The 20,738-nt window shown below is 54.2% G+C and overlaps 30 non-coding genes and 1 pseudogene across 30 annotated transcripts; all 31 read left to right on the top strand.

Moving 5' to 3' along the window:
- Position 1: 1 nt before the first annotated feature.
- On the top strand, positions 2 to 155 carry LOC137138663 (U1 spliceosomal RNA; annotated as a pseudogene).
- Positions 156 to 678: 523 nt separating this feature from the next.
- Positions 679 to 842, top strand: LOC137138559 (U1 spliceosomal RNA). The gene has a single exon (XR_010916105.1). It is a non-coding gene; the product is annotated as a U1 spliceosomal RNA (small nuclear RNA).
- Positions 843 to 1,273: 431 nt separating this feature from the next.
- LOC137138407 (U1 spliceosomal RNA) lies at positions 1,274 to 1,437 on the top strand. Its single transcript, XR_010915957.1, has one exon. It is a non-coding gene; the product is annotated as a U1 spliceosomal RNA (small nuclear RNA).
- A 430-nt stretch (positions 1,438 to 1,867) lies between these two features.
- Positions 1,868 to 2,031, top strand: LOC137138409 (U1 spliceosomal RNA). Its single transcript, XR_010915959.1, has one exon. It is a non-coding gene; the product is annotated as a U1 spliceosomal RNA (small nuclear RNA).
- Positions 2,032 to 2,565: 534 nt separating this feature from the next.
- Positions 2,566 to 2,729, top strand: LOC137138410 (U1 spliceosomal RNA). Its single transcript, XR_010915960.1, has one exon. It is a non-coding gene; the product is annotated as a U1 spliceosomal RNA (small nuclear RNA).
- A 431-nt stretch (positions 2,730 to 3,160) lies between these two features.
- On the top strand, positions 3,161 to 3,324 carry LOC137138411 (U1 spliceosomal RNA). The gene has a single exon (XR_010915961.1). It is a non-coding gene; the product is annotated as a U1 spliceosomal RNA (small nuclear RNA).
- Positions 3,325 to 3,858: 534 nt separating this feature from the next.
- On the top strand, positions 3,859 to 4,022 carry LOC137138614 (U1 spliceosomal RNA). Its single transcript, XR_010916158.1, has one exon. It is a non-coding gene; the product is annotated as a U1 spliceosomal RNA (small nuclear RNA).
- Positions 4,023 to 4,540: 518 nt separating this feature from the next.
- LOC137138569 (U1 spliceosomal RNA) lies at positions 4,541 to 4,704 on the top strand. The gene has a single exon (XR_010916114.1). It is a non-coding gene; the product is annotated as a U1 spliceosomal RNA (small nuclear RNA).
- Positions 4,705 to 5,135: 431 nt separating this feature from the next.
- Positions 5,136 to 5,299, top strand: LOC137138412 (U1 spliceosomal RNA). Its single transcript, XR_010915962.1, has one exon. It is a non-coding gene; the product is annotated as a U1 spliceosomal RNA (small nuclear RNA).
- Positions 5,300 to 5,717: 418 nt separating this feature from the next.
- Positions 5,718 to 5,881, top strand: LOC137138656 (U1 spliceosomal RNA). The gene has a single exon (XR_010916198.1). It is a non-coding gene; the product is annotated as a U1 spliceosomal RNA (small nuclear RNA).
- A 518-nt stretch (positions 5,882 to 6,399) lies between these two features.
- LOC137138634 (U1 spliceosomal RNA) lies at positions 6,400 to 6,564 on the top strand. Its single transcript, XR_010916177.1, has one exon. It is a non-coding gene; the product is annotated as a U1 spliceosomal RNA (small nuclear RNA).
- A 431-nt stretch (positions 6,565 to 6,995) lies between these two features.
- LOC137138413 (U1 spliceosomal RNA) lies at positions 6,996 to 7,159 on the top strand. The gene has a single exon (XR_010915963.1). It is a non-coding gene; the product is annotated as a U1 spliceosomal RNA (small nuclear RNA).
- Positions 7,160 to 7,693: 534 nt separating this feature from the next.
- Positions 7,694 to 7,857, top strand: LOC137138678 (U1 spliceosomal RNA). Its single transcript, XR_010916209.1, has one exon. It is a non-coding gene; the product is annotated as a U1 spliceosomal RNA (small nuclear RNA).
- A 418-nt stretch (positions 7,858 to 8,275) lies between these two features.
- LOC137138655 (U1 spliceosomal RNA) lies at positions 8,276 to 8,439 on the top strand. The gene has a single exon (XR_010916197.1). It is a non-coding gene; the product is annotated as a U1 spliceosomal RNA (small nuclear RNA).
- A 431-nt stretch (positions 8,440 to 8,870) lies between these two features.
- LOC137138414 (U1 spliceosomal RNA) lies at positions 8,871 to 9,034 on the top strand. Its single transcript, XR_010915964.1, has one exon. It is a non-coding gene; the product is annotated as a U1 spliceosomal RNA (small nuclear RNA).
- Positions 9,035 to 9,464: 430 nt separating this feature from the next.
- Positions 9,465 to 9,628, top strand: LOC137138415 (U1 spliceosomal RNA). The gene has a single exon (XR_010915965.1). It is a non-coding gene; the product is annotated as a U1 spliceosomal RNA (small nuclear RNA).
- Positions 9,629 to 10,162: 534 nt separating this feature from the next.
- On the top strand, positions 10,163 to 10,325 carry LOC137138601 (U1 spliceosomal RNA). The gene has a single exon (XR_010916145.1). It is a non-coding gene; the product is annotated as a U1 spliceosomal RNA (small nuclear RNA).
- A 430-nt stretch (positions 10,326 to 10,755) lies between these two features.
- Positions 10,756 to 10,919, top strand: LOC137138416 (U1 spliceosomal RNA). The gene has a single exon (XR_010915966.1). It is a non-coding gene; the product is annotated as a U1 spliceosomal RNA (small nuclear RNA).
- Positions 10,920 to 11,453: 534 nt separating this feature from the next.
- Positions 11,454 to 11,617, top strand: LOC137138652 (U1 spliceosomal RNA). The gene has a single exon (XR_010916194.1). It is a non-coding gene; the product is annotated as a U1 spliceosomal RNA (small nuclear RNA).
- Positions 11,618 to 12,135: 518 nt separating this feature from the next.
- Positions 12,136 to 12,300, top strand: LOC137138635 (U1 spliceosomal RNA). Its single transcript, XR_010916178.1, has one exon. It is a non-coding gene; the product is annotated as a U1 spliceosomal RNA (small nuclear RNA).
- Positions 12,301 to 12,731: 431 nt separating this feature from the next.
- LOC137138542 (U1 spliceosomal RNA) lies at positions 12,732 to 12,895 on the top strand. The gene has a single exon (XR_010916088.1). It is a non-coding gene; the product is annotated as a U1 spliceosomal RNA (small nuclear RNA).
- A 534-nt stretch (positions 12,896 to 13,429) lies between these two features.
- LOC137138623 (U1 spliceosomal RNA) lies at positions 13,430 to 13,593 on the top strand. The gene has a single exon (XR_010916166.1). It is a non-coding gene; the product is annotated as a U1 spliceosomal RNA (small nuclear RNA).
- A 518-nt stretch (positions 13,594 to 14,111) lies between these two features.
- LOC137138417 (U1 spliceosomal RNA) lies at positions 14,112 to 14,275 on the top strand. Its single transcript, XR_010915967.1, has one exon. It is a non-coding gene; the product is annotated as a U1 spliceosomal RNA (small nuclear RNA).
- A 431-nt stretch (positions 14,276 to 14,706) lies between these two features.
- Positions 14,707 to 14,870, top strand: LOC137138672 (U1 spliceosomal RNA). Its single transcript, XR_010916204.1, has one exon. It is a non-coding gene; the product is annotated as a U1 spliceosomal RNA (small nuclear RNA).
- A 418-nt stretch (positions 14,871 to 15,288) lies between these two features.
- Positions 15,289 to 15,452, top strand: LOC137138643 (U1 spliceosomal RNA). The gene has a single exon (XR_010916186.1). It is a non-coding gene; the product is annotated as a U1 spliceosomal RNA (small nuclear RNA).
- Positions 15,453 to 15,883: 431 nt separating this feature from the next.
- On the top strand, positions 15,884 to 16,047 carry LOC137138418 (U1 spliceosomal RNA). The gene has a single exon (XR_010915968.1). It is a non-coding gene; the product is annotated as a U1 spliceosomal RNA (small nuclear RNA).
- Positions 16,048 to 16,581: 534 nt separating this feature from the next.
- On the top strand, positions 16,582 to 16,745 carry LOC137138653 (U1 spliceosomal RNA). The gene has a single exon (XR_010916195.1). It is a non-coding gene; the product is annotated as a U1 spliceosomal RNA (small nuclear RNA).
- Positions 16,746 to 17,176: 431 nt separating this feature from the next.
- Positions 17,177 to 17,340, top strand: LOC137138421 (U1 spliceosomal RNA). Its single transcript, XR_010915970.1, has one exon. It is a non-coding gene; the product is annotated as a U1 spliceosomal RNA (small nuclear RNA).
- A 534-nt stretch (positions 17,341 to 17,874) lies between these two features.
- On the top strand, positions 17,875 to 18,037 carry LOC137138640 (U1 spliceosomal RNA). Its single transcript, XR_010916183.1, has one exon. It is a non-coding gene; the product is annotated as a U1 spliceosomal RNA (small nuclear RNA).
- Positions 18,038 to 18,460: 423 nt separating this feature from the next.
- On the top strand, positions 18,461 to 18,624 carry LOC137138621 (U1 spliceosomal RNA). Its single transcript, XR_010916164.1, has one exon. It is a non-coding gene; the product is annotated as a U1 spliceosomal RNA (small nuclear RNA).
- Positions 18,625 to 19,158: 534 nt separating this feature from the next.
- On the top strand, positions 19,159 to 19,322 carry LOC137138536 (U1 spliceosomal RNA). Its single transcript, XR_010916082.1, has one exon. It is a non-coding gene; the product is annotated as a U1 spliceosomal RNA (small nuclear RNA).
- Positions 19,323 to 20,738: the final 1,416 nt, after the last annotated feature.

Consider the following 20,738-nt stretch of genomic DNA (forward strand, 5'->3'; position numbering starts at 1 on the left):
TATACTTACCTGGCAGGGGAGATACCATGATCAAGAAGGTGGTTCACCCAGGGCGAGGCTCAGCCATTGCACTCCGGTTGTACTGACCCCTGCGAATTCCCCAAATGTGGGAATCTCTACTGCATAATTTGTGGTAGTACTGCGTTCGCGCTCTCCCCTGATTGTGAAGTGTGCAAAGAGAAACGCGTTGTGTTCCTCCTCAGAGTGCTGTGCGTCACGCCGCTTTTGGCTTTTTCCGCCACGCCCCGCAAAGCCAGCGGTGTTGCCGTGACAGCTGTGTGTTCAGTGAGGCGAAAGAGCCAGCTGTCAAGAGGGAGTGGGCATGGGCAAGCTCGAGTCGTGTGCTCTCCTCTCTGAGTTTGTTCTGTCTTTGCATCTTTACACAAGTCTTCCATTGCCAGCACGCTTAGTTTATAGCACCACACAGCCTAGGTTAATTGAGGCAGCAGACGAAGGCCAGCTCATGCTGAAGGGGCCGGACCCTGGGACTATGCGTGGAAAGCACCGTCATTGCCAGCACGCTTAGTTTATAGCACCACACAGCCTAGGCTAAATGGAGCAGCAGACGAAGGCCAGCTCATGCTGAAGGGGCCGGACCCTGGGACTATGCGTGGAAAGCACCGTCAGCGAAGCTGCTACCTCTAGGAATGCCTCGCTTGTCTCTGGCCTGTGCAACTCATACTTACCTGGCAGGGGAGATACCATGATCAAGAAGGTGGTTCACCCAGGGCGAGGCTCAGCCATTGCACTCCGGTTGTGCTGACCCCTGCGAATTCCCCAAATGTGGGAATCTCGACTGCATAATATGTGGTAGTGGGGGACTGCGTTCGCGCTCTCCCCTGATTGTAAAGTGTGCAAAGACAAACGCGTTGTGGTCCTTCTCAGAGTGCTGTGGGTCACGCCGCTTTTGGCTTTTTCCGCCACGCCCCGCAAAGCCAGCGGTGTTGCCGTGACAGCTGTGTGTTCAGTGAGGCGAAAAAGCCAGCTGTCAAGAGGGAGTGGGCATGGGCCAGCTCGAGTCGTGTGCTCTCCTCTCTGAGTTTGTTCTGTCTTTGCATCTTTACACAAGTCTTCCATTGCCAGCACGCTTAATTTATAGCACTACACAGCCTAGGCTAATTGAGGCAGTGTTTGCAACTTTCCATCCACTGGAGCAGCAGACGAAGGCCAGCTCATGCTGAAGGGGCCGGACCCTGGGACTATGCGTGGAAAGCACCGTCAGCGAAGCTGCTGCCTCTAGGAATGCCCCACTTGTCTCTGGCCTGTGCAACTCATACTTACCTGGCAGGGGAGATACCATGATCAAGAAGGTGGTTCACCCAGGGCGAGGCTCAGCCATTGCACTCCGGTTGTGCTGACCCCTGCGAATTCCCCAAATGTGGGAATCTCGACTGCATAATTTGTGGTAGTGGGGGACTGCGTTCGCGCTCTCCCCTGATTGTAAAGTGTGCAAAAAGAAACGCGTTGTGGTCTCCTCAGAGTGCTGTGCGTCACGCCGCTTTTGGCTTTTTCCGCCACGCCCCGCAAAGCCAGCGGTGTTGCCGTGACAGCTGTGTGTTCAGTGAGGCGAAAGAGCCAGCTGTCAAGAGGGAGTGGGCATGGGCAAGCTTGAGTCGTGTGCTCTCCTCTCTGAGTTTGTTCTGTCTTTGCATCTTTACACAAGTCTTCCATTGCCTGCACGCTTAGTTTATAGCACCACACAGCCTAGGCTAATTGAGGCAGTGTTTGCAACTTTCCATCCACTGGAGCAGCAGACGAAGGCCAGCTCATGCTGAAGGGGCCGGACCCTGGGACTATGCGTCGAAAGCACCGTCAGCGAAGCTGCTGCCTCTAGGAATGCCCTGCTTGTCTCTGGCCTGTGCAACTTATACTTACCTGGCAGGGGAGATACCATGATCAAGAAGGTGGTTCACCCAGGGCGAGGCTCAGCCATTGCACTCCGGTTGTGCTGACCCCTGCGAATTCCCCAAATGTGGGAATCTCGACTGCATAATTTGTGGTAGTGGGGGACTGCGTTCGCGCTCTCCCCTGATTGTAAAGTGTGCAAAGACAAACGCGTCGGCCTCCAAGGCTTTTGCGGTCCCCCTCAAAGTGCTGTGCGTCACGCCGCTTTTGGCTTTTTCCGCCACGCCCCGCAAAGCCAGCGGTGTTGCCGTGACAGCTGTGTGTTCAGTGAGGCGAAAGAGCCAGCTGTCAAGAGGGAGTGGGCATGGGCAAGCTCGAGTCGTGTGCTCTCCTCTCTGAGTTTGTTCTGTCTTTGCATCTTTACACAAGTCTTCCATTGCCAGCACGCTTAGTTTATAGCACCACACAGCCTAGGTTAATTGAGGCAGCAGACGTAGGCCAGCTCATGCTGAAGGGGCCGGACCCTGGGACTATGCGTGGAAAGCACCGTCATTGCCAGCACGCTTAGTTTATAGCACCACACAGCCTAGGCTAAATGGAGCAGCAGACGAAGGCCAGCTCATGCTGAAGGGGCCGGACCCTGGGACTATGCGTGGAAAGCACCGTCAGCGAAGCTGCTACCTCTAGGAATGCCTCGCTTGTCTCTGGCCTGTGCAACTCATACTTACCTGGCAGGGGAGATACCATGATCAAGAAGGTGGTTCACCCAGGGCGAGGCTCAGCCATTGCACTCCGGTTGTGCTGACCCCTGCGAATTCCCCAAATGTGGGAATCTCGACTGCATAATTTGTGGTAGTGGGGGACTGCGTTCGCGCTCTCCCCTGATTGTAAAGTGTGCAAAGACAAACGCGTTGTGGTCCTTCTCAGAGTGCTGTGGGTCACGCCGCTTTTGGCTTTTTCCGCCACGCCCCGCAAAGCCAGCGGTGTTGCCGTGACAGCTGTGTGTTCAGTGAGGCGAAAGAGCCAGCTGTCAAGAGGGAGTGGGCATGGGCCAGCTCGAGTCGTGTGCTCTCCTCTCTGAGTTTGTTCTGTCTTTGCATCTTTACACAAGTCTTCCATTGCCAGCACGCTTAATTTATAGCACTACACAGCCTAGGCTAATTGAGGCAGTGTTTGCAACTTTCCATCCACTGGAGCAGCAGACGAAGGCCAGCTCATGCTGAAGGGGCCGGACCCTGGGACTATGCGTCGAAAGCACCGTCAGCGAAGCTGCTACCTCTAGGAATGCCTCGCTTGTCTCTGGCCTGTGCTACTCATACTTACCTGGCAGGGGAGATACCATGATCAAGAAGGTGGTTCACCCAGGGCGAGGCTCAGCCATTGCACTCCGGTTGTGCTGACCCCTGCGAATTCCCCAAATGTGGGAATCTCGACTGCATAATTTGTGGTAGTGGGGGACTGCGTTCGCGCTCTCCCCTGATTGTAAAGTGTGCAAAGACAAACGCGTCGGCCTCCAAGGCTTTTGCGGTCCCCCTCAAAGTGCTGTGCGTCACGCCGCTTTTGGCTTTTTCCGCCACGCCCCGCAAAGCCAGCGGTGTTGCCGTGACAGCTGTGTGTTCAGTGAGGCGAAAGAGCCAGCTGTCAAGAGGGAGTGGGCATGGGCAAGCTCGAGTCGTGTGCTCTCCTCTCTGAGTTTGTTCTGTCTTTGCATCTTTACACAAGTCTTCCATTGCCAGCACGCTTAGTTTATAGCACCACACAGCCTAAGTTAATTGAGGCAGCAGACGAAGGCCAGCTCATGCTGAAGGGGCCGGACCTTGGGACTATGCGTGGAAAGCACCGTCATTGCCAGCACGCTTAGTTTATAGCACCACACAGCCTAGGCTAAATGGAGCAGCAGACGAAGGCCAGCTCATGCTGAAGGGGCCGGACCCTGGGACTATGCGTGGAAAGCACCGTCAGCGAAGCTGCTGCCTCTAGGAATGCCTCGCTTGTCTCTGGCCTGTGCAACTCATACTTACCTGGCAGGGGAGATACCATGATCAAGAAGGTGGTTCACCCAGGGCGAGGCTCAGCCATTGCACTCCGGTTGTACTGACCCCTGCGAATTCCCCAAATGTGGGAATCTCTACTGCATAATTTGTGGTAGTGGGGGACTGCGTTCGCGCTCTCCCCTGATTGTAAAGTGTGCAAAGAGAAACGCGTTGTGGTCCTCCTCAGAGTGCTGTGCGTCACGCTGCTTTTGGCTTTTTCCGCCACGCCCCGCAAAGCCAGCGGTGTTGCCGTGACAGCTGTGTGTTCAGTGAGGCGAAAGAGCCAGCTGTCAAGAGGGAGTGGGCATGGGCAAGCTCGAGTCGTGTGCTCTCCTCTCTGAGTTTGTTCTGTCTTTGCATCTTTACACAAGTCTTCCATTGCCAGCACGCTTAGTTTATAGCACCACACAGCCTAGGTTAATTGAGGCAGCAGACGAAGGCCAGCTCATGCTGAAGGGGCCGGACCCTGGGACTATGCGTGGAAAGCACCGTCATTGCCAGCACGCTTAGTTTATAGCACCACACAGCCTAGGCTAAATGGAGCAGCAGACGAAGGCCAGCTCATGCTGAAGGGGCCGGACCCTGGGACTATGCGTGGAAAGCACCGTCAGCGAAGCTGCTACCTCTAGGAATGCCTCGCTTGTCTCTGGCCTGTGCAACTCATACTTACCTGGCAGGGGAGATACCATGATCAAGAAGGTGGTTCACCCAGGGCGAGGCTCAGCCATTGCACTCCGGTTGTGCTGACCCCTGCGAATTCCCCAAATGTGGGAATCTCAACTGCATAATTTGTGGTAGTGGGGGACTGCGTTCGCGCTCTCCCCTGAATGTAAAGTGTGCAAAGACAAACGCGTTGTGGTCCTTCTCAGAGTGCTGTGGGTCACGCCGCTTTTGGCTTTTTCCGCCACGCCCCGCAAAGCCAGCGGTGTTGCCGTGACAGCTGTGTGTTCAGTGAGGCGAAAGAGCCAGCTGTCAAGAGGGAGTGGGCATGGGCAAGCTCGAGTCGTGTGCTCTCCTCTCTGAGTTTGTTCTGTCTTTGCATCTTTACACAAGTCTTCCATTGCCTGCACGCTTAGTTTATAGCACCACACAGCCTAGGCTAATTGAGGCAGTGTTTGCAACTTTCCATCCACTGGAGCAGCAGACGAAGGCCAGCTCATGCTGAAGGGGCCGGACCCTGGGACTATGCGTCGAAAGCACCGTCAGCGAAGCTGCTGCCTCTAGGAATGCCGCGCTTGTCTCTGGCCTGTGCAACTTATACTTACCTGGCAGGGGAGATACCATGATCAAGAAGGTGGTTCACCCAGGGCGAGGCTCAGCCATTGCACTCCGGTTGTGCTGACCCCTGCGAATTCCCCAAATGTGGGAATCTCGACTGCATAATTTGTGGTAGTGGGGGACTGCGTTCGCGCTCTCCCCTGATTGTAAAGTGTGCAAAGACAAACGCGTCGGCCTCCAAGGCTTTTGCGGTCCCCCTCAAAGTGCTGTGCGTCACGCCGCTTTTGGCTTTTTCCGCCACGCCCCGCAAAGCCAGCGGTGTTGCCGTAACAGCTGTGTGTTCAGTGAGGCGAAAGAGCCAGCTGTCAAGAGGGAGTGGGCATGGGCCAGCTCGAGTCGTGTGCGCTCCTCTCTGAGTTTGTTCTGTCTTTGCATCTTTACACAAGTCTTCCATTGCCAGCACGCTTAGTTTATAGCACCACACAGCCTAGGCTAATTGAGGCAGCAGACGAAGGCCAGCTCATGCTGAAGGGGCCGGACCCTGGGACTATGCGTCGAAAGCACCGTCAGCGAAGCTGCTGCCTCTAGGAATGCCCCGCTTGTCTCTGGCCTGTGCAACTTATACTTACCTGGCAGGGGAGATACCATGATCAAGAAGGTGGTTCACCCAGGGCGAGGCTCAGCCATTGCACTCTGGTTGTACTGACCCCTGCGAATTCCCCAAATGTGGGAATCTCTACTGCATAATTTGTGGTAGTGGGGAACTGCGTTCGTGCTCCCCCCTGATTGTAAAGTGTGCAAAGAGAAACGCGTTGTGGTCCTCCTCAGAGTGCTGTGCGTCACGCCGCTTTTGGCTTTTTCCGCCACGCCCCGCAAAGCCAGCGGTGTTGCCGTGACAGCTGTGAGTTCAGTGAGGCGAAAGAGCCAGCTGTCAAGAGGGAGTGGGCATGGGCAAGCTCGAGTCGTGTGCTCTCCTCTCTGAGTTTGTTCTGTCTTTGCATCTTTACACAAGTCTTCCATTGCCAGCACGCTTAGTTTATAGCACCACACAGCCTAGGTTAATTGAGGCAGCAGACGAAGGCCAGCTCATGCTGAAGGGGCCGGACCCTGGGACTATGCGTGGAAAGCACCGTCATTGCCACCACGCTTAGTTTATAGCACCACACAGCCTAGGCTAAATGGAGCAGCAGACGAAGGCCAGCTCATGCTGAAGGGGCCGGACCCTGGGACTATGCGTGGAAAGCACCGTCAGCGAAGCTGCTACCTCTAGGAATGCCTCGCTTGTCTCTGGCCTGTGCAACTCATACTTACCTGGCCTGGGGAGATACCATGATCAAGAAGGTGGTTCACCCAGGGCGAGGCTCAGCCATTGCACTCCGGTTGTGCTGACCCCTGCGAATTCCCCAAATGTGGGAATCTCGACTGCATAATTTGTGGTAGTGGGGGACTGCGTTCGCGCTCTCCCCTGATTGTAAAGTGTGCAAAGACAAACGCGTTGTGGTCCTCCTCAGAATGCTGTGCGTCACGCCGCTTTTGGCTTTTTCCGCCACGCCCCGCAAAGTCAGCGGTGTTGCCGTGACAGCTGTGTGTTCAGTGAGGCGAAAGAACCCGCTGTCAAGAGGGTGTGGGCATGGGCCAGCTCGAGTCGTGTGCTCTCCTCTCTGAGTTTGTTCTGTCTTTGCATTTTTACACAAGTCTTCCATTGCCACCACGCTTGGTTTATAGCACTACACTGCCTAGGCTAATTGAGGCAGTGTTTGCAACTTTCCATCCACTGGAGCAGCAGACGAAGGCCAGCTCATGCTGAAGGGGCCGGACCCTGGGACTATGCGTGGAAAGCACCGTCAGCGAAGCTGCTGCCTCTAGGAATGCCCCGCTTGTCTCTGGCCTGTGCAACTCATACTTACCTGGCAGGGGAGATACCATGATCAAGAAGGTGGTTCACCCAGGGCGAGGCTCAGCCATTGCACTCCGGTTGTGCTGACCCCTGCGAATTCCCCAAATGTGGGAATCTCGACTGCATAATTTGTGGTAGTGGGGGACTGCGTTCGCGCTCTCCCCTGATTGTAAAGTGTGCAAAGACAAACGCGTCGGCCTCCAAGGCTTTTGCGGTCCCCCTCAAAGTGCTGTGCGTCACGCCGCTTTTGGCTTTTTCCGCCACGCCCCGCAAAGCCAGCGGTGTTGCCGTGACAGCTGTGTGTTCAGTGAGGCGAAAGAGCCAGCTGTCAAGAGGGAGTGGGCATGGGCAAGCTCGAGTCGTGTGCTCTCCTCTCTGAGTTTGTTCTGTCTTTGCATCTTTACACAAGTCTTCCATTGCCAGCACGCTTAGTTTATAGCACCACACAGCCTAAGTTAATTGAGGCAGCAGACGAAGGCCAGCTCATGCTGAAGGGGCCGGACCTTGGGACTATGCGTGGAAAGCACCGTCATTGCCAGCACGCTTAGTTTATAGCACCACACAGCCTAGGCTAAATGGAGCAGCAGACGAAGGCCAGCTCATGCTGAAGGGGCCGGACCCTGGGACTATGCGTGGAAAGCACCGTCAGCGAAGCTGCTGCCTCTAGGACTGCCTCGCTTGTCTCTGGCCTGTGCAACTCATACTTACCTGGCAGGAGAGATACCATGATCAAGATAGTGGTTAACCCAGGGCGAGGCTCAGCCATTGCACTCCGGTTGTGCTGACCCCTACAAATTCCCCAAATGTGGGAATATCAACTGCATAATCTGTGGTAGTGGGGGACTGCGTTCGCGCTCTCCCCTGATTGTAAAGTGTGCAAAGACAAACGCGTCGGCCTCCAAGGCTTTTGCGGTCCCCCTCAAAGTGCTGTGCGTCACGCCGCTTTTGGCTTTTTCCGCCACGCCCCGCAAAGCCAGCTGTGTTGCCGTGACAGCTGTGTGTTCAGTGAGGCGAAAGAGCCAGCTGTCAAGAGGGAGTGGGCATGGGCCAGCTCGAGTCGTGTGCTCTCCTCTCTGAGTTTGTTCTGTCTTTGCATCTTTACACAAGTCTTCCATTGCCAGCACGCTTAGTTTATAGCACCACACAGCCTAGGCTAATTGAGGCAGCAGACGAAGGCCAGCTCATGCTGAAGGGGCCGGACCCTGGGACTATGCGTCGAAAGCACCGTCAGCGAAGCTGCTGCCTCTAGGAATGCCCCGCTTGTCTCTGGTCTGTGCAACTCATACTTACCTGGCAGGGGAGATACCATGATCAAGAAGGTGGTTCACCCAGGGCGAGGCTCAGCCATTGCACTCCGGTTGTACTGACCCCTGCAAATTCCCCAAATGTAGGAATCTCGATTGCATAATTTGTGGTAGTGGGGGACTGCGTTCGCGCTCTCCCCTGAATGTAAAGTGTGCAAAGACAAACGCGTTGTGGTCCTCCTCAGAGTGCTGTGCGTCACGCCGCTTTTGGCTTTTTCCGCCACGCCCCGCAAAGCCAGCGGTGTTGCCGTGACAGCTGTGTGTTCAGTGAGGCGAAAGAGCCAGCTGTCAAGAGGGAGTGGGCATGGGCAAGCTCGAGTCGTGTGCTCTCCTCTCTGAGTTTGTTCTGTCTTTGCATCTTTACACAAGTCTTCCATTGCCAGCACGCTTAATTTATAGCACTACACAGCCTAGGTTAATTGAGGCAGTGTTTGCAACTTTCCATCCACTGGAGCAGCAGACGAAGGCCAGCTCATGCTGAAGGGGCCGGACCCTGGGACTATGCGTGGAAAGCACCGTCAGAGAAGCTGCTGCCTCTAGGAATGCCCCGCTTGTCTCTGGCCTGTGCAACTCATACTTACCTGGCAGGGGAGATACCATGATCAAGAAGGTGGTTCACCCAGGGCGAGGCTCAGCCATTGCACTCCGGTTGTGCTGACCCCTGCGAATTCCCCAAATGTGGGAATCTCGACTGCATAATTTGTGGTAGTGGGGGACTGCGTTCGCGCTCTCCCCTGATTGTAAAGTGTGCAAAAAGAAACGCGTTGTGGTCTCCTCAGAGTGCTGTGCGTCACGCCGCTTTTGGCTTTTTCCGCCACGCCCCGCAAAGCCAGCGGTGTTGCCGTGACAGCTGTGTGTTCAGTGAGGCGAAAGAGCTAGCTGTCAAGAGGGAGTGGGCATGGGCAAGCTCGAGTCGTGTGCTCTCCTCTCTGAGTTTGTTCTGTATTTGCATCTTTACACAAGTCTTCCATTGCCTGTACGCTTAGTTTATAGCACCACACAGCCTAGGCTAATTGAGGCAGTGTTTGCAACTTTCCATCCACTGGAGCAGCAGACGAAGGCCAGCTCATGCTGAAGGGGCCGGACCCTGGGACTATGCGTCGAAAGCACCGTCAGCGAAGCTGCTGCCTCTAGGAATGCCCCGCTTGTCTCTGGCCTGTGCAACTTATACTTACCTGGCAGGGGAGATACCATGATCAAGAAGGTGGTTCACCCAGGGCGAGGCTCAGCCATTGCACTCCGGTTGTGCTGACCCCTGCGAATTCCCCAAATGTGGGAATCTCGACTGCATAATTTGTGGTAGTGGGGGACTGCGTTCGCGCTCTCCCCTGATTGTAAAGTGTGCAAAGACAAACGCGTCGGCCTCCAAGGCTTTTGCGGTCCCCCTCAAAGTGCTGTGCGTCACGCCGCTTTTGGCTTTTTCCGCCACGCCCCGCAAAGCCAGCGGTGTTGCCGTGACAGCTGTGTGTTCAGTGAGGCGAAAGAGCCAGCTGTCAAGAGGGAGTGGGCATGGGCAAGCTCGAGTCGTGTGCTCTCCTCTCTGAGTTTGTTCTGTCTTTGCATCTTTACACAAGTCTTCCATTGCCAGCACGATTAGTTTATAGCACCACACAGCCTAGGTTAATTGAGGCAGCAGACGTAGGCCAGCTCATGCTGAAGGGGCCGGACCCTGGGACTATGCGTGGAAAGCACCGTCATTGCCAGCACGCTTAGTTTATAGCACCACACAGCCTAGGCTAAATGGAGCAGCAGACGAAGGCCAGCTCATGCTGAAGGGGCCGGACCCTGGGACTATGCGTGGAAAGCACCGTCAGCGAAGCTGCTGCCTCTAGGAATGCCCCGCTTGTCTCTGGCCTGTGCAACTCATACTTACCTGGCAGGGGAGATACCATGATCAAGAAGGTGGTTCACCCAGGGCGAGGCTCAGCCATTGCACTCCGGTTGTGCTGACCCTGCGAATTCCCCAAATGTGGGAATCTCGACTGCATAATTTGTGGTAGTGGGGGACTGCGTTCGCGCTCTCCCCTGATTGTAAAGTGTGCAAAAAGAAACGCGTTGTGGTCTCCTCAGAGTGCTGTGCGTCACGCCGCTTTTGGCTTTTTCCGCCACGCCCCGCAAAGCCAGCGGTGTTGCCGTGACAGCTGTGTGTTCAGTGAGGCGAAAGAGCTAGCTGTCAAGAGGGAGTGGGCATGGGCAAGCTCGAGTCGTGTGCTCTCCTCTCTGAGTTTGTTCTGTATTTGCATCTTTACACAAGTCTTCCATTGCCTGTACGCTTAGTTTATAGCACCACACAGCCTAGGCTAATTGAGGCAGTGTTTGCAACTTTCCATCCACTGGAGCAGCAGACGAAGGCCAGCTCATGCTGAAGGGGCCGGACCCTGGGACTATGCGTCGAAAGCACCGTCAGCGAAGCTGCTGCCTCTAGGAATGCCCCGCTTGTCTCTGGCCTGTGCAACTTATACTTACCTGGCAGGGGAGATACCATGATCAAGAAGGTGGTTCACCCAGGGCGAGGCTCAGCCATTGCACTCCGGTTGTGCTGACCCCTGCGAATTCCCCAAATGTGGGAATCTCGACTGCATAATTTGTGGTAGTGGGGGACTGCGTTCGCGCTCTCCCCTGATTGTAAAGTGTTCAAAGACAAACGCGTCGGCCTCCAAGGCTTTTGCGGTCCCCCTCAAAGTGCTGTGCGTCACGCCGCTTTTGGCTTTTTCCGCCACGTCCCACAAAGCCAGCGGTGTTTCCGTGACAGCTGTGTGTTCAGTGAGGCGAAAGAGCCAGCTATCAAGAGGGAGTGGGCATGGGCAAGCTCGAGTCGTGTGCTCTCCTCTCTGAGTTTGTTCTGTCTTTGCATCTTTACACAAGTCTTCCATTGCCAGCACGCTTAGTTTATAGCACCACACAGCCTAGGCTAATTGAGGCAGCAGACGAATGCCAGCTCATGCTGAAGGGGCCGGACCCTGGGACTATGCGTGGAAAGCACCGTCATTGCCAGCACGCTTAGTTTATAGCACCACACAGCCTAGGCTAACTGGAGCAGCAGACGAAGGCCAGCTCATGCTGAAGGGACCGGACCCTGGGACTATGCGTGGAAAGCACCGTCAGCGAAGCTGCTGCCTCTAGGAATGCCGCGCTTGTCTCTGGCCTCTGCAACTCATACTTACCTGGCAGGAAAGATACCGTGATCAAGAAGGTGGTTCACCCAGGGCGAGGCTCAGCCATTGCACTCCGGTTGTACTGACCCCTGCGAATTCCCCAAATGTGGGAATCTCGACTGCATAATTTGTGGTAGTGGGGGACTGCGTTCGCGCTCTCCCCTTATTGTAAAGTGTGCAAAGACAAACGCGTTGTGGTCCTCCTCAGAGTGCTGTGCGTCACGCCGCTTTTGGCTTTTTCCGCCACGCCCCGCAAAGCCAGCGGTGTTGCCGTGACAGCTGTGAGTTCAGTGAGGCGAAAGAGCCAGCTGTCAAGAGGGAGTGGGCATGGGCAAGCTCGAGTCGTGTGCTCTCCTCTCTGAGTTTGTTCTGTCTTTGCATCTTTACACAAGTCTTCCATTGCCAGCACGATTAGTTTATAGCACCACACAGCCTAGGTTAATTGAGGCAGCAGACGAAGGCCAGCTCATGCTGAAGGGGCCGGACCCTGGGACTATGCGTGGAAAGCACCGTCATTGCCAGCACGCTTAGTTTATAGCACCACACAGCCTAGGCTAAATGGAGCAGCAGACGAAGGCCAGCTCATGCTGAAGGGGCCGGACCCTGGGACTATGCGTGGAAAGCACCGTCAGCGAAGCTGCTACCTCTAGGAATGCCTCGCTTGTCTCTGGCCTGTGCAACTCATACTTACCTGGCCTGGGGAGATACCATGATCAAGAAGGTGGTTCACCCAGGGCGAGGCTCAGCCATTGCACTCCGGTTGTGCTGACCCCTGCGAATTCCCCAAATGTGGGAATCTCGACTGCATAATTTGTGGTAGTGGGGGACTGCGTTCGCGCTCTCCCCTGATTGTAAAGTGTGCAAAGACAAACGCGTTGTGGTCCTCCTCAGAATGCTGTGCGTCACGCCGCTTTTGGCTTTTTCCGCCACGCCCCGCAAAGTCAGCGGTGTTGCCGTGACAGCTGTGTGTTCAGTGAGGCGAAAGAACCCGCTGTCAAGAGGGTGTGGGCATGGGCCAGCTCGAGTCGTGTGCTCTCCTCTCTGAGTTTGTTCTGTCTTTGCATTTTTACACAAGTCTTCCATTGCCACCACGCTTGGTTTATAGCACTACACAGCCTAGGCTAATTGAGGCAGTGTTTGCAACTTTCCATCCACTGGAGCAGCAGACGAAGGCCAGCTCATGCTGAAGGGGCCGGACCCTGGGACTATGCGTGGAAAGCACCGTCAGCGAAGCTGCTGCCTCTAGGAATGCCCCGCTTGTCTCTGGCCTGTGCAACTCATACTTACCTGGCAGGGGAGATACCATGATCAAGAAGGTGGTTCACCCAGGGCGAGGCTCAGCCATTGCACTCCGGTTGTGCTGACCCCTGTGAATTCCCCAAATGTGGGAATCTCGACTGCATAATTTGTGGTAGTGGGGGACTGCGTTCGCGCTCTCCCCTGATTGTAAAGTGTGCAAAGACAAACGCGTCGGCCTCCAAGGCTTTTGCGGTCCCCCTCAAAGTGCTGTGCGTCACGCCGCTTTTGGCTTTTTCCGCCACGCCCCGCAAAGCCAGCGGTGTTGCCGTGACAGCTGTGTGTTCAGTGAGGCGAAAGAGCCAGCTGTCAAGAGGGAGTGGGCATGGGCAAGCTCGAGTCGTGTGCTCTCCTCTCTGAGTTTGTTCTGTCTTTGCATCTTTACACAAGTCTTCCATTGCCAGCACGCTTAGTTTATAGCACCACACAGCCTAAGTTAATTGAGGCAGCAGACGAAGGCCAGCTCATGCTGAAGGGGCCGGACCTTGGGACTATGCGTGGAAAGCACTGTCATTGCCAGCACGCTTAGTTTATAGCACCACACAGCCTAGGCTAAATGGAGCAGCAGACGAAGGCCAGCTCATGCTGAAGGGGCCGGACCCTGGGACTATGCGTGGAAAGCACCGTCAGCGAAGCTGCTGCCTCTAGGAATGCCTCGCTTGTCTCTGGCCTGTGCAACTCATACTTACCTGGCAGGGGAGATACCATGATCAAGAAGGTGGTTCACCCAGGGCGAGGCTCAGCCATTGCACTCCGGTTGTACTGACCCCTGCGAATTCCCCGAATGTGGGAATCTCTACTGCATAATTTGTGGTAGTGGGGGACTGCGTTCGCGCTCTCCCCTGATTGTAAAGTGTGCAAAGAGAAACGCGTTGTGGTCCTCCTCAGAGTGCTGTGCGTCACGCTGCTTTTGGCTTTTTCCGCCACGCCCCGCAAAGCCAGCGGTGTTGCCGTGACAGCTGTGTGTTCAGTGAGGCGAAAGAGCCAGCTGTCAAGAGGGAGTGGGCATGGGCAAGCTCGAGTCGTGTGCTCTCCTCTCTGAGTTTGTTCTGTCTTTGCATCTTTACACAAGTCTTCCATTGCCAGCACGCTTAGTTTATAGCACCACACAGCCTAGGTTAATTGAGGCAGCAGACGAAGGCCAGCTCATGCTGAAGGGGCCGGACCCTGGGACTATGCGTGGAAAGCACCGTCATTGCCAGCACGCTTAGTTTATAGCACCACACAGCCTAGGCTAAATGGAGCAGCAGACGAAGGCCAGCTCATGCTGAAGGGGCCGGACCCTGGGACTATGCGTGGAAAGCACCGTCAGCGAAGCTGCTACCTCTAGGAATGCCTCGCTTGTCTCTGGCCTGTGCAACTCATACTTACCTGGCAGGGGAGATACCATGATCAAGAAGGTGGTTCACCCAGGGCGAGGCTCAGCCATTGCACTCCGGTTGTGCTGACCCCTGCGAATTCCCCAAATGTGGGAATCTCGACTGCATAATTTGTGGTAGTGGGGGACTGCGTTCGCGCTCTCCCCTGAATGTAAAGTGTGCAAAGACAAACGCGTTGTGGTCCTTCTCAGAGTGCTGTGGGTCACGCCGCTTTTGGCTTTTTCCGCCACGCCCCGCAAAGCCAGCGGTGTTGCCGTGACAGCTGTGTGTTCAGTGAGGCGAAAGAGCCAGCTGTCAAGAGGGAGTGGGCATGGGCCAGCTCGAGTCGTGTGCTCTCCTCTCTGAGTTTGTTCTGTCTTTGCATCTTTACACAAGTCTTCCATTGCCAGCACGCTTAATTTATAGCACTACACAGCCTAGGCTAATTGAGGCAGTGTTTGCAACTTTCCATCCACTGGAGCAGCAGACGAAGGCCAGCTCATGCTGAAGGGGCCGGACCCTGGGACTATGCGTGGAAAGCACCGTCAGCGAAGCTGCTGCCTCTAGGACTGCCTCGCTTGTCTCTGGCCTGTGCAACTCATACTTACCTGGCAGGAGAGATACCATGATCAAGATAGTGGTTAACCCAGGGCGAGGCTCAGCCATTGCACTCCGGTTGTGCTGACCCCTACAAATTCCCCAAATGTGGGAATCTCAACTGCATAATCTGTGGTAGTGGGGGACTGCGTTCGCGCTCTCCCCTGATTGTAAAGTGTGCAAAGACAAACGCGTCGGCCTCCAAGGCTTTTGCGGTCCCCCTCAAAGTGCTGTGCGTCACGCCGCTTTTGGCTTTTTCCGCCACGCCCCGCAAAGCCAGCGGTGTTGCCGTGACAGCTGTGTGTTCAGTGAGGCGAAAGAGCCAGCTGTCAAGAGGGAGTGGGCATGGGCCAGCTCGAGTCGTGTGCTCTCCTCTCTGAGTTTGTTCTGTCTTTGCATCTTTACACAAGTCTTCCATTGCCAGCACGCTTAGTTTATAGCACCACACAGCCTAGGCTAATTGAGGCAGCAGACGAAGGCCAGCTCATGCTGAAGGGGCCGGACCCTGGGACTATGCGTCGAAAGCACCGTCAGCGAAGCTGCTGCCTCTAGGAATGCCCCGCTTGTCTCTGGTCTGTGCAACTCATACTTACCTGGCAGGGGAGATACCATGATCAAGAAGGTGGTTCACCCAGGGTGAGGCTCAGCCATTGCACTCCGGTTGTACTGACCCCTGCAAATTCCCCAAATGTAGGAATCTCGACTGCATAATTTGTGGTAGTGGGGGACTGCGTTCGCGCTCTCCCCTGAATGTAAAGTGTGCAAAGACAAATGCGTTGTGGTCCTCCTCAGAGTGCTGTGCGTCACGCCGCTTTTGGCTTTTTCCGCCACGCCCCGCAAAGCCAGCGGTGTTGCCGTGACAGCTGTGTGTTCAGTGAGGCGAAAGAGCCAGCTGTCAAGAGGGAGTGGGCATGGGCAAGCTCGAGTCGTGTGCTCTCCTCTCTGAGTTTGTTCTGTCTTTGCATCTTTACACAAGTCTTCCATTGCCAGCACGCTTAATTTATAGCACTACACAGCCTAGGCTAATTGAGGCAGTGTTTGCAACTTTCCATCCACTGGAGCAGCAGACGAAGGCCAGCTCATGCTGAAGGGGCCGGACCCTGGGACTATGCGTGGAAAGCACCGTCAGAGAAGCTGCTGCCTCTAGGAATGCCCCGCTTGTCTCTGGCCTGTGCAACTCATACTTACCTGGCAGGGGAGATACCATGATCAAGAAGGTGGTTCACCCAGGGCGAGGCTCAGCCATTGCACTCCGGTTGTGCTGACCCCTGCGAATTCCCCAAATGTGGGAATCTCGACTGCATAATTTGTGGTAGTGGGGGACTGCGTTCGCGCTCTCCCCTGATTGTAAAGTGTGCAAAGACAAACGCGTCGGCCTCCAAGGCTTTTGCGGTCCTCCTCAATGTGCTGTGCGTCACGCCGCTTTTGGCTTTTTCCGCCACGCCCCGCAAAGCCAGCGGTGTTGCCGTGACAGCTGTGTGTTCAGTGAGGCGAAAGAGCCAGCTGTCAAGAGGGAGTGGGCATGGGCCAGCTCGAGTCGTGTGCTCTCCTCTCTGAATTTGTTCTGTCTTTGCATCTTTACACAAGTCTTCCATTGCCAGCACGCTTAGTTTATAGCACCACACAGCCTAGGTTATTTGAGGCAGCAGACGAAGGCCAGCTTATGCTGAAGGGGCCGGACCCTGGGACTATGCGTGGAAAGCACCGTCATTGCCAGCACGCTTAGTTTATAGCACCGCACAGCCTAGGCTAAATGGAGCAGCAGACGAAGGCCAGCTCATGCTGAAGGGGCCGGACCCTGGGACTATGCGTGGAAAGCACCGTCAGCGATGCTGCTGCCTCTAGGAATGCCGCGCTTGTCTCTGGCCTGTGCAACTCATACTTACCTGGCAGGAAAGATACCGTGATCAAGAAGGTGGTTCACCCAGGGCGAGGCTCAGCCATTGCACTCCGGTTGTGTTGATCCCTGCGAATTCCCCAAATGTGGGAATCTCGACTGCATAATTTGTGGTAGTGGGGGACTGCGTTCGCGCTCTCCCCTGATTGTAAAGTGTGCAAAGACAAACGCGTTGTGGTCCTCCTCAGAGTGCTGTGCGTCACGCCGCTTTTGGCTTTTTCCGCCACGCCCCGCAAAGCCAGCGGTGTTGCCGTGACAGCTGTGTGTTCAGTGAGGCGAAAGAGCCAGCTGTCAAGAGGGAGTGGGCATGGGCCAGCTCGAGTTGTGTGCTCTCCTCTCTGAGTTTGTTCTGTCTTTGCATCTTTACACAAGTCTTCCATTGCCACCACGCTTAGTTTATAGCACCACACAGCCTAGGCTAATTGAGGCAGTGTTTGCAACTTTCCATCCACTGGAGCAGCAGACGAAGGCCAGCTCATGCTGAAGGGGCCGGACCCTGGGACTATGCGTGGAAAGCACCGTCAGCGAAGCTGCTGCCTCTAGGAATGCCTCGCTTGTCTCTGGCCTGTGCAACTCATACTTACCTGGCAGGGGAGATACCATGATCAAGAAGGTGGTTCACCCAGGGCGAGGCTCAGCCATTGCACTCCGGTTGTGCTGACCCCTGCGAATTCCCCAAATGTGGGAATCTCGACTGCATAATTTGTGGTAGTGGGGGACTGCGTTCGCGCTCTCCCCTGATTGTAAAGTGTGCAAAGACAAACGCGTCGGCCTCCAAGGCTTTTGCGGTCCTCCTCAATGTGCTGTGCGTCACGCCGCTTTTGGCTTTTTCCGCCACGCCCCGCAAAGCCAGCGGTGTTGCCGTGACAGCTGTGTGTTCAGTGAGGCGAAAGAGCCAGCTGTCAAGAGGGAGTGGGCATGGGCCAGCTCGAGTCGTGTGCTCTCCTCTCTGAATTTGTTCTGTCTTTGCATCTTTACACAAGTCTTCCATTGCCAGCACGCTTAGTTTATAGCACCACACAGCCTAGGTTATTTGAGGCAGCAGACGAAGGCCAGCTCATGCTGAAGGGGCCGGACCCTGGGACTATGCGTGGAAAGCACCGTCATTGCCAGCACGCTTAGTTTATAGCACCGCACAGCCTAGGCTAAATGGAGCAGCAGACGAAGGCCAGCTCATGCTGAAGGGGCCGGACCCTGGGACTATGCGTGGAAAGCACCGTCAGCGAAGCTGCTGCCTCTAGGAATGCCTCGCTTGTCTCTGGCCTGTGCACCTCATACTTACCTGGCAGGGGAGTACCATGATCAAGAATGTGGTTCACCCAGGGCGAGGCTCAGCCATTGCACTCCGGTTGTACTGACCCCTGCGAATTCCCCAAATGTGGGAATCTCGACTGCATAATTTGTGGTAGTGGGGGACTGCGTTCGCGCTCTCCCCTTATTGTAAAGTGTGCAAAGACAAACGCGTTGTGGTCCTCCTCAGAGTGCTGTGCGTCACGCCGCTTTTGGCTTTTTCCGCCACGCCCCTCAAAGCCAGCGGTGTTGCCGTGACAGCTGTGTGTTCAGTGAGGCGAAAGACCCAGCTGTCAAGAGGGAGTGGGCATGGGCCAGCTCGAGTCGTGTGCTCTCCTCTCTGAGTTTGTTCTGTCTTTGCATCTTTACACAAGTCTTCCATTGCCAGCACGCTTGGTTTATAGCACCACACAGCCTAGGCTAATTGAGGCAGTGTTTGCAACTTTCCATCCACTGGAGCAGCAGACGAAGGCCAGCTTATGCTGAAGGGGCCGGACCCTGCGTGGAAAGCACCGTCAGCGAAGCTGCTGCCTCTAGGAATGCCTCGCTTGTCTCTGGCCTGTGCAACTCATACTCACCTGGCAGGGGAGATACCATGATCAAGAAAGTGGTTCACCCAGGGCGAGGCTCAGCCATTGCACTCCGGTTGTGCTGACCCCTGCGAATTCCCCAAATGTGGGTATCTCGACTGCTTAATTTGTGGTAGTGGGGGACTGCGTTCGCGCTCTCCCCTGATTGTAAAGTGTTCAAAGACAAACGCGTCGGCCTCCAAGGCTTTTGCGGACCTCCTCAAAGTGCTGTGCGTCACACCGCTTTTGGCTTTTTCCGCCACGCCCCGCAAAGCCAGCGGTGTTGCCGTGACAGCTGTGTGTTCAGTGAGGCGAAAGAGCCAGCTGTCAAGAGGGAGTGGGCATGGGCAAGCTCGAGTCGTGTGCTCTCCTCTCTGAGTTTGTTCTGTCTTTGCATCTTTACACAAGTCTTCCATTGCCAGCACGCTTAGTTTATAGCACCACACAGCCTAGGTTAATTGAGGCAGCAGACGAAGGCCAGCTCATGCTGAAGGGGCCGGACCCTGGGACTATGCGTGGAAAGCACCGTCATTGCCAGCACGCTTAGTTTATAGCACCACACAGCCTAGGCTAAATGGAGCAGCAGACGAAGGCCAGCTCATGCTGAAGGGGCCGGACCCTGGGACTATGCGTGGAAAGCACCGTCAGCGAAGCTGCTACCTCTAGGAATGCCTCGCTTGTCTCTGGCCTGTGCAACTCATACTTACCTGGCAGGGGAGATACCATGATCAAGAAAGTGGTTCACCCAGGGCGAGGCTCAGCCATTGCACTCCGGTTGTGCTGACCCCTGCGAATTCCCCAAATGTGGGAATCTCGACTGCATAATTTGTGGTAGTGGGGGACTGCGTTCGCGCTCTCCCCTGATTGTAAAGTGTGCAAAAAGAAATGCGTTGTGGTCTCCTCAGAGTGCTGTGCGTCACGCCGCTTTTGGCTTTTTCCGCCACGCAAAGCCAGCGGTGTTGCCGTGACAGCTGTGTGTTCAGTGAGACAAACTCCCTACCCTTTTTAGACTCTGGGGGCCTGACCAGTTTTTCGGAGATTACTCAAATGAAGAACAAAGAGGTGGAGGGGATACAAAATGAGTGCTGCGATGCCTGGAAAACACAAAAGAAAAAAAAGAAAAAGGTTAAAATATCTATACCTGGCACTGATGTAAAGAGCTGATCTCACCTCTCTTATGTCCAATGCAATCCCTCAAAATAGTTACCATAAATACCAGGGGTTTGAATGACCCTATAAAATGTCAATCTGTCTTCAGTTTTTTACAAAGCAGTGGTGACATTTTTCTTTTACAAGAATGCTCACTCCCATTTATAGACAACTATGTAAAATATAAAGACAGATGGAAACAAGGAGAGTCCTTTTGGTCAGGGGACAATAAAAATAGGGCTTCAGGGGTAGTAATATTATTTAATAGAGGGTTTTTTAAAATTCAGAGAGTGGAAAAAGTCATAGATGGTAGGTTATTACTAGTTGATGTCGAAAATAATGGGCGTGAGCTGAGAATAATAAATGTCTACTGTCCTACGGATATGCAAGAGCGAATTTTGACTTTGCAAACCCTCCAATCCCTGATAATTTGTGGGAGGGACGTTGTTATTGGGGGAGATTTTAATTGTATTCTAGAAAAAGGAGATAGGAAAACAACATCCATTTCAGGTATTTATCCTGATACAAGCTCCCAGATGTTAAGGGACATAATTGAAGATTGTAATCTTATTGACGTTTACAAAAAGTTGAACCCTGATGAGCGAGGATATACATGGTGTAATGGTAAAACTTCTTCTCGGATTGATTTTATTTTTACAACATGTGGAGTTACATCAGTCCTTTGCGAAACTTATCCCGTACCTTTCTCAGACCATCATAAATTAGTTGGCACCTTACATATTCCAGGGCCATTTAAATTTAGTCGTGGCCCATGGAAACTTAATATAAGTGTGTTAGATAACCCGGAAGTAGTCTCAAGATATAAAAACAAGTGGGAACAGTGGCTCACTTTGCAACCCCTTTTTAAATGTTTGGGAGAGTGGTGGGAAAACATAAAACATAGAACAAAAATGTTTTTTATGTCAGAAGGAAAGAAATTAGCCAACAGAAAACGTGACAAACAAAACAGGATGCAAGCAAAATTACAGCGCTACTACAACCTTTTAAATCGGGGGTTTTCAGTGGGCAAAGAAATAGTTAATTTAAAAAAAGACATAATGACATTAATAAATGAAAAAAGTAAAGGAGTATTGATAAGAAGTAGGGTGAAACATCTGGAAGAAAATGAG

The sequence above is a fragment of the Channa argus genome, chromosome 12 (assembly GCF_033026475.1).
Source record: "Channa argus isolate prfri chromosome 12, Channa argus male v1.0, whole genome shotgun sequence".
In the NCBI taxonomy this organism is placed as follows: domain Eukaryota; kingdom Metazoa; phylum Chordata; class Actinopteri; order Anabantiformes; family Channidae; genus Channa; species Channa argus.